The sequence below is a fragment of the Bombina bombina genome, chromosome 3 (assembly GCF_027579735.1).
Source record: "Bombina bombina isolate aBomBom1 chromosome 3, aBomBom1.pri, whole genome shotgun sequence".
Lineage (NCBI taxonomy): Eukaryota > Metazoa > Chordata > Amphibia > Anura > Bombinatoridae > Bombina > Bombina bombina.
In genome coordinates this window covers 1,119,563,918-1,119,577,562 of record NC_069501.1, presented here as the reverse complement: position 1 = coordinate 1,119,577,562, position 13,645 = coordinate 1,119,563,918, and positions in this window count along the sequence as shown.

Here is a 13,645-nt window from a genome sequence, read left to right as displayed (position 1 = left end):
CCTTTTAAATACCGCTGGTATTTAGAGTTCACAGAATGGCTGGGTTTTCAGTGCGTTAGGCTCCAAAAAGGGAGCGTAGAGCATAATTTAACGTCACTGCAACTCTAGATACCAGCGGTGCTTACGGACGCGGCCAGCTTAAAAAACGTGCTCGTGCACGATTCCCCCTCAGAAAACAATGGGGCTGTTTGAGCTGAAAAAAAACCTAACACCTGCAAAAAAGCCGCGTTCAGCTCCTAACGCAGCCCCATTGTTTTCTATGGGGAAACACTTCCTACGTCTGCACCTAACACTCTAACATGTACCCCGAGTCTAAACACCCCTAACCTTACACTTATTAACCTCTAATCTGCCGCCCCCGCTATCGCTGAAAGCTGCATATTATTTTTAACCCCTAATCTGCAGCTCCGTACACCCCCGCCACCTACATTATCCCTATGTACCCCTAATCTGCTGCCCTAACATCGCCGACCCCTATATTATATTTATTAACCCCTAATCTGCCGCCCCCAACGTCGCCTCAACCTAACTACATTTATTAACCCCTAATCTGCCGACCGGACCTGAGCGCTACTATAATAAATGTATTAACCCCTAATCCGCCTCACTCCCACCTCAATAACCCTATAATAAATAGTATTAACCCCTAATCTGCCCTCCCTAACATTGCCGACACCTAACTTCAAGTATTAACCCCTAATCTGCTGACAGAAGCTCACCGCTACTCTAATAAATTTATTAACCCCTAAAGCTAAGTCTAACCCTAACCCTAACACCCCCCTAAATTAAATATAATTTAAATCTAACGAAATAAATTAACTCTTATTAAATAAATTATTCCTATTTAAAGCTAAATACTTACCTGTAAAATAAACCCTAATATAGCTACAATATAAATTATAATTATATTGTAGCTATTTTAGGATTAATATTTATTTTACAGGCAACTTTGTAATTATTTTAACCAGGTACAATAGCTATTAAATAGTTAAGAACTATTTAATAGTTACCTAGTTAAAATAATTACAAAATTACCTGTAAAATAAATCCTAACCTAAGTTACAATTAAACCTAACACTACACTATCAATAAATTAATTAAATAAAATACCTACAATTATCTACAATTAAACCTAACACTACACTATCAATAAATAAATTAAATACAATTCCTACAAATAAATACAATTAAATACAATTAAATAAACTAACTAAAGTACAAAAAATAAAAAAGAACTAAGTTACAAAAAATAAAAAAATATTTACAAACATTAGAAAAAAATTACAACAATTTTAAACTAATTACACCTACTCTAAGCCCCCTAATAAAATAACAAAGACCCCCAAAATAAAAAAATGCCCTACCCTATTCTAAATTACAAAAGTTCAAAGCTCTTTTACCTTACCAGCCCTTAAAAGGGCCCTTTGCGGGGCATGCCCCAAAGAATTCAGCTCTTTTGCCTGTAAAAAAAAAAACATACAATACCCCCCCCCCCCCCCACATTATTATTTTTTGTAACTTAGCTCTTTTTTATTTTTTGTACTTTAGTTAGTTTATTTCATTGTATTTATTTGTAGGAATTGTATTTAATTTATTTATTGATAGTGTAGTGTTAGGTTTAATTGTAGATAATTGTAGGCAGTTTATTTAATTTATTTATTGATAGTGTAGTGTTAGGTTTAATTGTAACTTAGGTTAGGATTTATTTTACAGGTAATTTTGTAATTATTTTAACTAGGTAGCTATTAAATAGTTCTTAACTATTTAATAGCTATTGTACCTGGTTAAAATAATTACAAAGTTGCCTGTAAAATAAATATTAATCCTAAAATAGCTAAGATATAATTATAATTTATATTGTAGCTATAGTAGGATTTATTTTACAGGTAAGTATTTAGATTTAAATAGGAATAATTTATTTAATAAGACTTAATTTATTTCGTTAGATAAAAATTATATTTAGGGGGGTGTTAGTGTTAGGGTTAGTATTAGCTTAAGGGGTTAAACAATTTATTAGAGTAGTGGTGAGCTCCGATCGGCAGATTAGGGGTTAATACTTGAAGTTAGCTGTCGGCGATGTTAGGGAGAGCAGATTAGGGGTTAATACTATTTATTATAGGGTTATTGAGGCGGGAGTGAGGCGGATTAGGGGTTAATACATTTATTATAGTAGCGCTCAGGTCCGGTCGGCAGATTAGGGGTTAATAAGTGTAGTTAGGTGGAGGCGACGTTGGGAGCGGCAGATTAGGGGTTAATAAATATAATATAGGGGTCGGCGATGTTAGGGCAGCAGATTAGGGGTACATAGGGATAACGTAGTTGGCGGCGGTGTACGGAGCGGCAGATTAGGGGTTACAAAATTTAAATATAGTGGCGGCGATGTGGGGGACCTCGGTTTAGGGGTACATAGGTAGTTTATGGGTGTTAGTGTACTTTAGAGCACAGTAGTTAAGAGCTTTATAAACCGGCGTTAGCCCAGAAAGCTCTTAACTACTGACTTTTTTCTGCGGCTGGAGTTTTGTCGTTAGATTTCTAACGCTCACTTCAGCCACGACTCTAAATACCAGCGTTAGAAAGATCCCATTGAAAAGATAGGATACGCAATTGACGTAAGGGGATCTGCGGTATGGAAAAGTCGCAGCTGGAAAGTGAGCGTTAGACCCTTTAATGACTGGCTCCAAATACCAGAGGGCGGTAAAAACCAGCGTTAGGAGCCTCTAACGCTGGTTTTGACGGCTACCGCCCAACTCTAAATCTAGGCCTAAGAGAACAAAGCACATTTGAAAATAGAAGTGAATTTAATAGTCTCTTAAAATGACATGCTCTATCTGACTCATGCAAGTTTAATTTTGAATTTCCTAGCCCTTTAATCCCAGAGAACTTCCATAACAGAAGGTTCTTCAGGGGACGAGGACCGTAATAACAGTAGAAATAGACTGACCCATCTTAGGTTACACTTTACATGATCTGCCGAAAGATAACTTCAATACTGTATCTCAGGCTAACAGGGCTAACTTGCCAAGGATTTGGGAATCTTTATATTTTCTGGCCTTAGGCAATTTCATCTGTTAAGGGTATTCTCATCAGAATGGCCTAGCCTAAATCTTCAAAAGGTAAATTTACTTTCTCTCTACCCCAGAGGTTTGGTGCATTGTGAACAGGGGCTTTTATGCATGGGGAATAAAGCCCAATCTCCTGGGAGCCATATATTGCACCCATGTGGCACCCAGGGTACCCAACGTGTGGGAGGCTTTTTATAAAAATGAGAAAATGCACATAATGTATGGATTGTATGGAAGCACACATGACTCATATAGCCTGAATCACTCTTCCTTTTTTGATGCGTTTGAGGCAGATGAATTCCCTCTACTTGGCTATCCATATGTTATTAATGTGTCCTAGTGTTTGTGTTCCATTCATGGGTAAGTTTATGGCAATTTTTTGGGGTTATTTCATAAATCACAATAAACATATATTGTTTTTTTGTTTTGTTTTTTGCCTAGGCTGGTAAATCTGTGTATTTAAACAGAACATATTTTTCTATAAACAATAAATAAAAATAATAATAACTTTACAAACAACAGTTCTGTCACAAAATCTCAAAAAATTTTTTTTATGTATTTAAACAATAGAGGTGTATGTTATTAACAAAGATAGTCGTCCACAGCAATCTGATAAAAAAAACCTTCTTCTTTATTGATACACAGACATATATAGATATGCAATGTTTTGGGACAAGCCCTTATTCATGCATAAATAAGAGCTAAATTACATGAAATGGGAAAATAAATAATGAGAGTATATTGCCCAGTTTTTACTAAACATTTTATTTAAAAATCTGAAAGTGTTTGCTGTACTTTACGGCAAAGTCAAAATTATAATTACTTTCATGATTCAGATGCCGTGTGGAATTTTAAACAATTTTCCAATTTAATTATATTAACTAACTTGCTTTGTTCTTTTTGTATACATTGTTAAAAAACATACAAGAGTAGCAATACACTACTGGTAGCTAGCTGCTGATTGGTGGCTACTGCACACATATATGCTTCTTGCCATTGGCACACCTTTTGGGCTTATTTAAGAAAGTGCAAGCAGACATGATCATGTCCGCTGCACATCGATAAATGTCGACAGCATACGCTCTCAGCATTTATCATTGCACCAGCAGTTCTGGTGAACTGCTGGTGCAATACCGCCCCCTGCAGATTTGCGGCCAATTGGCGGCTAGCAGGGGTGTCAATCAACCCGATCGTATTGGATCGGGTTGATTTCGGGCGATGTCTGTCCGCAGCTTCAGAGCAGACAGACAGGTTATGGAGCAGTGGTCTTTAGACCGCTGCTTCATAACTTTTGTTTCTGGCGAACCTTCAGGGGCCTCTTAGTGTTTAGTTAGCGCCCAGTGGTGATGTGCTGCTTCTTCAACAAAGGATAACTCGATTTAAGCCAATTTCATAATAGAAATAAATTGGAAAGTTGTCTATAATTGTATTCTCTATCTGAATTATGAAAGTAAACAAACTGGGGTTTATGTCTCTTTAAATACTTAATACATACAATTTTCTTGCGATAAATATAAATTAATATATATAATTCAGAAGATGTTACTATTTTGAAAACATAATTTATGTAAGAATTTACAGGATAAATTCATTTCTTTCATATTGGCAAGAGTCCATGAGCTAGTGATGGGATATACAATCCAACCAGGAGGGGCAAAGTTTCCCAAACCTCAAAATGCCTATAAATACACCCTTCACCACACCCACAATTCAGTTTAATGAAAAGCAAAGAAGTGAGGTAATAAAGGAGTAAAAAGCATCAACAAAGGAATTTGGAAATAATTGTGCTTTATACAAAAAAATCATAACCACCATAAAAAGGGTGGGCCTCATGGACTCTTGCCAATATGAAAGAAATGAATTTATCAGGTCAATTCTTACATAAATTATGTTTTCTTTCATGTAATTAGCAAGAGTCCATGAGCTAGTGACGTATGGGATATCAATACCCAAGATGTGGAACTCCACTCAAGAGTCAGTAGAGATGGAGGGATAAAAATAAATAACAGCCATTTTCCACTGAAAAACATAATCCACAACCCAAAATAAAAGTTATTCTCATAATGAAAAGAAAAACTTAAACATCAGAAGAAGAATCAAACTGAAACAGCTGCCTGAAGAACTTTTCTACCAAAGACTGCTTCTGAAGAAGCAAATACATAAAAATAGAATTTAGTAAATGTATGCAAAGAGGACCAAGTTGCTGCTTTGCAAATCTGATCAACTGAAGCTTCATTCTTAAAAGCCCACGAAGTGGAGACTGATCTAGTAGAATGAGCTGTAATTCTCTGAGGCGGGGCCTGACCCGACTCCAAATAAGCCAAGGAAATAGCAGAGGCCTTCTGACCTTTCCTAGGACCAAAAAATATAACAAATAGACTAGAAGTCTTCCTGAAATCTTTAGTAGCTTCAACATAATATTTCAAAGCTCTCACCACATCCAAAGAATGTAAGAATCTTTCCAAAGAATTCGTAGGATTAGGACACAAGGAAGGGACAACAATTTCTCTAATGTTGTTAGAATTCAAAACTTTAGGCAAAAATTTAAATGAAGTCCGCAAAACCGCCTTATCCTGATGAAAAATCAGAAAAGGAGATTCACAAGAAAGAGCAGATAGCTCAGAAACTCTTCTAGCAGAAGAGATGGCCAAAAGGAACAGCACTTTCCAAGAAAGTAGTTTAATGTCCAAAGAATGCATAGGCTCAAACGGAGGAGCCTGCAATGCCTTCAAAACCAAATTAAGACTCCAAGGAGGAGAAATGTATTTAATGACGGGCTTAATACGAACTAAAGCCTGTACAAAACAGTGAATATCAGAAAGTTTAGCAATCTTTCTGTGAAATAAAACTGAAAGAGCAGAGATTTGTCCCTTCAAGGAACTTGCAGACAAACCCTTATCCAAACCATCCTGAAGAAACTGTAAAATTCTAGAAATTCTAAAAGAATGACAAGAGAATTTATGAAAAGAACACCATGAAATGTAGGTCTTCCAAACTCGATAATAAATCTTTCTAAAAACAGATTTACGAGCTTGTAACATAGTATTAATCACTGAATCAGAGAAACCTCTATGACTTAGTACTAAGCGTTCAATTTCCATACCTTCAAATTTAATGATTTGAGATACTGATGGAAAAACGGACCTTGAGACGGTAGGTCCGGCCTTAACGGAAGTGGCCAAGGTTTGCAACTGGACATCCGAACAAGATCCGCATACCAAAACCTGGTTGGCCATGCTGGAGCCACCAGCAACACAAACAATTGTTCCATGATGATTTTGGATATCACTCTTGGAAGAAGAACTAGAGGCGGAAAAATGTAAGCAGGATGATAACACCAAGGACGTGTCAGTGCATCCACTGCTAACTGAACATCCCTGGACCTGGACAGGTATCTGGGAAGTTTCATGTTTAGATGAGAGGCCATGAGATCTATCTCTGGAAGACCCCACATCTGAACAATCTGACAAAACACATCTGGATGGAGAGACCACTCCCCTGGATGTAAAGTCTGACAGCTGAGATAATCCGCCTCCCAATTGTCTACACCTGGGATATGCACCGCAGAGATTAGAGAGGAGCTAGATTCCGCCCAAGCAAGTATCCAAGATACTTCTTTCATAGCTTTGGGACTGTGAGTCCCACCCTGATGATTGACATATGCCACAGTTGTGATATTGTCTGTCTGAAAGCAAATGAATGGTTCTCTCTTCAACGGAGGCCAAAACTGAAGAGCTCTGAGAATTGCACAGAGTTCTAAAATATTGATTGGTAATCTCGCCTCTTGAGATTTCCAAACCCCAAACAGCCCCCCAACCTGAAAGATTTGCATCTGTAGTGATCACAGTCCAGGTTGGCCGAAAAAAGGAAGCCCCTTGAACTAAACGCTGGTGATTTAACCACCACGTCAGATAGTGTCGAACATTGGGATTTAAGGATATTAACTGTAATATCTTTGTATAATTCCTGCACCATTGATTCAGCATACATAGCTGGAGAGGTCTCGTGAAAACGAGCAAAAGGAATCGCATCCGATCCTGCAGTCATGAGGCCTAAAACTTCCATGCATATAGCCACTGAAGGGAATGACTGAGACTGAAGGTGCCGACAGGCTGCAACCAATTTCAAACGTCTCTTGTCTGTTAGAGACATAGTCATGGACACTGAATCTATCTGGAAACCTAAAAAGGTGACCCTTGTCTGAGGAATCAAGAAACTTTTTGGTAAATTGATCCTCCAACCATGTTTTTGAAGAAACAACACTAGTTGATTTGTGTGAGATTCTTCAGAATGTAAAGACTGAGCTAGTACCAAGATATCGTCCAAATAAGGAAAGACCGCAATACCCTGCTCTCTGATTACAGAGAGTAGGGCACCTAGAACCTTTGAAAAGATTCTTGGAGCTGTTGCTAGACCAAATGGAAGAGCAACAAATTGGTAATGCTTGTATAGAAAAGAGAATCTCAAGAACTGATAATGTTCCGGATGAATCAGAATATGAAGGTATGCATCCTGCAAGTCTATTGTAGACATATAATGTCCTTGCTGAACAAAAGGTAGAATAGTCCTTATAGTCACCATCTTGAAAGTTGGTACTCTTACATAACGATTCAAATTTTTCAGATCCAGAACTGGTCTGAATAAATTTTCCTTCTTTGGGACAATGAATAGATTTGAATTAAACCCCAGACCTTGTTCCTGAAAAGGAACCGGCATGATTACCCCTGAAGACTCCAGGTCTGAAACACACTTCAGGAAAGCCTGAGCTTTTACTGGATTTGCTGGGATATGTGAGAGAGAAAATCTTCTCACAGGAGGTCTTACTCTGAATCCTATTCCATACCCTTGAGAGACAATGCTCTGAATCCATTGATTTTGGACAGAATTTATCCAAAAATCCTTGAAAAACCTTAATCTGCCCCCTACCAGCTGAGCTGGAATGAGGGTCGCACCTTCATGTGGACTTAGGGGCTGACTTTGGTTTTTTAAAAGGCTTGGATTTATTCCAATTTGAGGAAGGCTTCCAATTGGAAACAGATTCCTTGGGGGAAGGATTAGATTTTTGTTCCTTATTTTGACGAAAGGAACGAAAAACGGTTAGAAGCCTTAGATTTATCCTTAGGTTTTTTATCCTGAGGCAGAAAAAAACTCTTTCCTCCAGTAACAGTTGAATTAATAGATTCCAACTGAGAACCAAATAAATTATTACCTTGGAAATAAAGAGATAATAATCTAGACTTAGATGTCATATCAGCATTCCAAGATTTAAGCCATAAAGCTCTTCTAGCTAAAATAGCTAAAGACATGGATCTAACATCAATTTTGATAATATTAAAAATGGCATCACAAATAAAATGATTAGCATGTTGCAGTAAGCGAACAATGCTAGATATGTCAGAATCCAATTCTTGTTGCGCTAAATTCTCCAACCAAAAAGTTGATGCAGCCGCAACATCAGCCAAAGAAATTGCAGGCCTGAGAAGATGACCTGAATATAAATAGGCTTTCCTTAGATAGGATTCAAGTTTCCTATCTAAAGGATCTTTAAAAGAAGTACTATCTTCCATAGGAATAGTGGTACGTTTAGCAAGAGTAGAAATAGCCCCATCAACTTTGGGGATCTTTTCCGAAAACTCTATAGAAATTGCTGGTAAAGGATACAATTTTTTAAACCTTGAAGGAATAAAAGGAGTACCTGGCTTATTCAATTCCTTAGTATCAGTAGTATTTCTGATTCCAAATCGTATCAGAAATAGCATCAGGAATAGGAAAAACCTCTGGAGTAACCACAGAGTAACCACAGAGGTTTGAACAGCATTTAAACATTTACTAGTCTTAATGTCAAGAGGACTAGCTTCCTCAATATCCAAAGTAATTAACACTTCTTTTAACAAAGAACGAATATACTCTATTTTAAACAAATAAGTAGATTTGTCAGTGTCAATATCTGAGGAGGGATCTTCTGAATCAGATAGATCCTCATTAGAGGAGGATAAATCATTATGTTGTCGGTCATTTAAAATTTCATCAACTTTATGAGAAGTTTTAAAAGACCTTTTACGTTTATTAGAAGGCGGAAATGCAGACAAAGCCTTCTGAATAGAATCAGTAACAAATTCTTTAAAATTCATAGGTATATCATGTACATAAGAAGTTGAAGGAACTGCAACTGGCAATGTACTATTACTGATGGATACATTCTCTGCATGTAAAATTTTATCATGACAACTATTACAAATGACATTTGAAGATATAATTTCCACAATCTTACAACAAATGCACTTAGCTTTGGTAGAACCGATGTCAGGCAGCAAAGTTCCAACAGATACTTCTGAGGCAGGATCAGATTGAGACATCTAGCAAAATGTAAAAGAAAAAAACAACATATCAAGCAAAATTATCAATTTCCTTATATGACAGTTTCAGGAATGGGAAAAAATGCAAACAGCATAGCCCTCTGACATAGAAAAAGGCAAGAGGCAAACAGCAATGGGGTATAAAACTAATAAAATTTGGCAGCAAGTATGACGCACAACGTAAGTGAAAAAAATTTTGACGCCAACAATATCCGGAAATGACACACTTGCGTCACTAACAACGCAACCGTGTGTAAGGCTTCTGCATCAACTACGACGCCGGAAATGACAAACTTGCGTCAACAGACGTACTTTTCACACAAAAAAAAATTTGCCCCAACAATGACGCAATAAAGTCAAGCATTTGTCGCACCCACGGGCCTAATGCTGCCCGCAATTTGTAAGAAAAAAGTAGTCAATTTGAAAAAAAGACTAAACCCCAGGTAAGAAAAAAATATTTCTTAATATGTTTATTTCCCAAATATGAAACTGACAGTCTGCACAAGGAAATACATGAGCCTGACTAATGGCAAATATAAGTACAATACATATATTTAGAACTTTATATAAATGCATAAAGTAGATAAAACAAAAAATTACCCTATCGGTAGAATATGCAACTCTTTAGGCGTGATAATCCCCAGTAATCACACTAATGATATAAAATGTACAAGAATTAAGAGTGCGCTCAGGAGAGCTCTACCAAATTATTAGTAAAAGTGTATTAAAAAATAAAAACCTCTTTAGAAAACCTATTGTGAATAAATATTTTTTAATTTATTGTCCACTAAAAATTATTAGCAATAAAACATATAGACACATATATATAATAAGGTGCACCTTATAAAAACACACAGTATAATAACAAAATTAAAATGTATATGATTCAGCGTGTTACTTTTTATCAGCGTATTGCTTTTTGTATCCAAACTTTGCAACAATCTTGAACTGGATAGCCAAGTCTTTGAAATTTATCAAATAATTTCCAGATGTATATATTAAAAGTCTCATATAACAATTTGGCAGTGAGGGTAAAACAATGCCCCTGCAGATGATTTTACTCACCGGAATCCGAAAGTTATAGAATTTGCTTTTGTCTTTCTCTGACCCAATGTTTTTCTTTACACTTTCCTTCTTGCGAGGGGTAGTCGGCGTTCTGTTAGCCGTTAGCTGTCGGGTCGGATTCTGACGTGTCTGTTAACACGTGCTAGGCTCATCTGTCAGATGCTCCAGGGGAAAAACAAACAAAGGATATCACTGTGAACTAGGTACATCTTGAAAAAAGCATTTCTGCTGAAACGCGTAGATGACCTGGACCTACGCAAGCTGGCCAGCTTAACGTGGACTTCCCAAAAGGAAATACTGACTATATCTAAGGAAACGAAGTGGATATAAATTGGATTATTGGCAGGATTCCAGGGAGCAAAGGTGTCACAATAATCTACATTGGTGGATTTGGAGCAATCACTGATACTTTGCACGGAACACTTTGCCATTATTTGAATAATCAACTCACCGGTAATCTGACCCAGTGATTGGCGGATGAGCCTAGCAAGTGTTAACAGACACGTCAGAATCCGACCCGACAGCTAACGGCTAACAAAACGCCGACTACCCCTCGCAAGAAGGAAAGTGTAAAGAAAAACATTGGGTCAGAGAAAGACAAAAGCGAATTCTATAACTTTCGGATTCCGGTGAGTAAAATCATCTGCAGGGGCATTGTTTTACCCTCACTGCCAAATTGTTATATGAGACATTTAATATATACATCTGGAAATTATTTGATAAATTTCAAAGACTTGGCTATCCAGTTCAAGATTGTTGCAAAGTTTGGATACAAAAAGCAATACGCTGATAAAAAGTAACACGCTGAATCATATACATTTTAATTTTGTTATTATACTGTGTGGTTTTATAAGGTGCACCATATTATATATATGTGTCTATATGTTTTATTGCTAATAATTTTTAGTGGACAATAAATTAAAAAATATTTATTCACAATAGGTTTTCTAAAGAGGTTTTTATTTTTTAATACACTTTTACTAATAATTTGGTAGAGCTCTCCTGAGCGCACTCTTAATTCTTGTACATTTTATAAATGCATAAAGTGCCAGACCATAGCTGGGGTGTCTTAAGTAATAAAAAACATACTTACCAAAAAAGACACCCATCCACATATAGCAGAAAGCCAAACCAGTACTGAAACAGTTATCAGTAGAGGTAATGGTATATGAGAGTATATCGTTGATCTGAAAAGGGAGGTAGGAGATTAATCTCTACGACCGATAACAGAGAACCTATGAAATAGACCCCCGTTAGGAAAATCATTGCATTCAATAGGTGATACTCTCTTCACGTCCCTCTGACATTCGCTGTACTCTGAGAGGAATCAGGCTTCAAAAAAGCTGAGAAGCATATGTCAACGTAGAAATCTTAGCACAAACTTACTTCACCACCTCCATAGGAGGCAAAGTTTGTAAAACTGAATTGTGGGTGTGGTGAGGGGTGTATTTATAGGTATTTTGAGGTTTGAGAAACTTTGCCCCTCCTGGTAGGATTGTATATCCCATACATCACTAGCTCATGGACTCTTGCCAATTACATGAAAGAAATGATATGTTATAAAATACTTCATAGGCAAGAATATCCTTATAATTTTTGTCCATCCAAAATGCTGTGAGAAATTAATTTTCATGTTACGTTTTGGAAATATACACATAGCCAGAATATCTGCAAAGTCTTGCATGACATATTTGGGATCAGAAATGAAACGTTGGCACCCATTATTTAATTATAAAACAGGTATTATGTACATGTTTACAACAATGTTTTAGCCCTCAGTGGAGCTTTTATTAAAGAGATACTAAACCCAAATTTTTCCTTTCATGATTCAGATAAAGCATGCAATTTTAAGCAACGTTTTAATTTACTCCTATTATCAATTTTTATCTGTTCTCTTGCTATCTTTATTTAAAAAAGCAGGAATCTAAACTTAGGAGCCAGACCATTTTTGGTTCAGCACTAAAATATAATTTAGCCACCAATCAGTAGGCGCTATCCAGGCACTGAACGAAAAAAGGGCCGGCTCCTAAACTTACATTTTGCTTTTCAAATTAAGATATCAATAATACAAAGAAAACCTGATAATAGGAGAAAATTAAAAAGTTGCTTAAAATTGTATGCTCTATCTGAATCATGAAAAAGAAAAACATTCGGCTAGATTTAGAGTTTGGCTTTAGCCATCAAAAGCAGCGTTAAGGGGTCCTAACGCTGCTTTTTACCGCCCGCTGGTATTTAGAGTCAGGCAGGAAAGAGTCTACCGCTCACTTCCCTACCGCGATTCCAGGCTACCGCAGATCCCCTTACGCCATTTGCATATCCTATCTTTTCAGTGGGATCTGCCTAACGCTGGTATTTGGAGTCTTGGGAGAAGTGAGCGGTAGACCCTCTACCGACAAGACTCCTAACGACAAAAAAAGTCAGTAGTTTTATGGGCTAACGCTTGAATATAAAGCTCTTAACTACTGTGCTATAAAGTACACTAACACCCATAAACTACCTATGTACCCCTAAACCGAGGCCCCCCCACATTGCCGCCACTATAATAAAAATGTTTAACTCCTAATCTTCTGACCAGACACCGCCGCCACCTACATTATCCCTATGAACTCCTAATTTGCTGCCCCTAAGATCGCCGACCCTATATTATATTTATTAACCCCTAATCTGCACCCCCCCCAATGTCACCGCTACCTAACTACACTTATTAACCCCTAATCTGCTGACCGGACCTTGCCGCCACTATAATAAATGTATTAACCCCTAAACCGCCGCACTCTCGCCTCGCAAACCCTAGAATAAATAGTATTAACCCCTAATCTGCCCTCCCTAACATCGCCGCCACCTACCTACAATTATTAACCCCTAATCTCCCGCCCACACCGTCGCTGCTACTATAATAAAGGTATTAACCCCTAAACCTAACTCTCACCCTAACAACCAATTTATATTAAACAAAATAATATTCCTAAAATTAACTAAATTATTCCTATTTAAAACTAAATGCTTACCTATAAAATAAGCCCTAATATAGATACAATGTAATTAATAATTACATTGTAGCTATTTTAGGATTTATATTTATTTTACAGGCAACTTTGTATTTATTTTAACTAGGTACAATAGCTATTAAATAGTTAAGAACTATTTAATAGCTACCTAGTT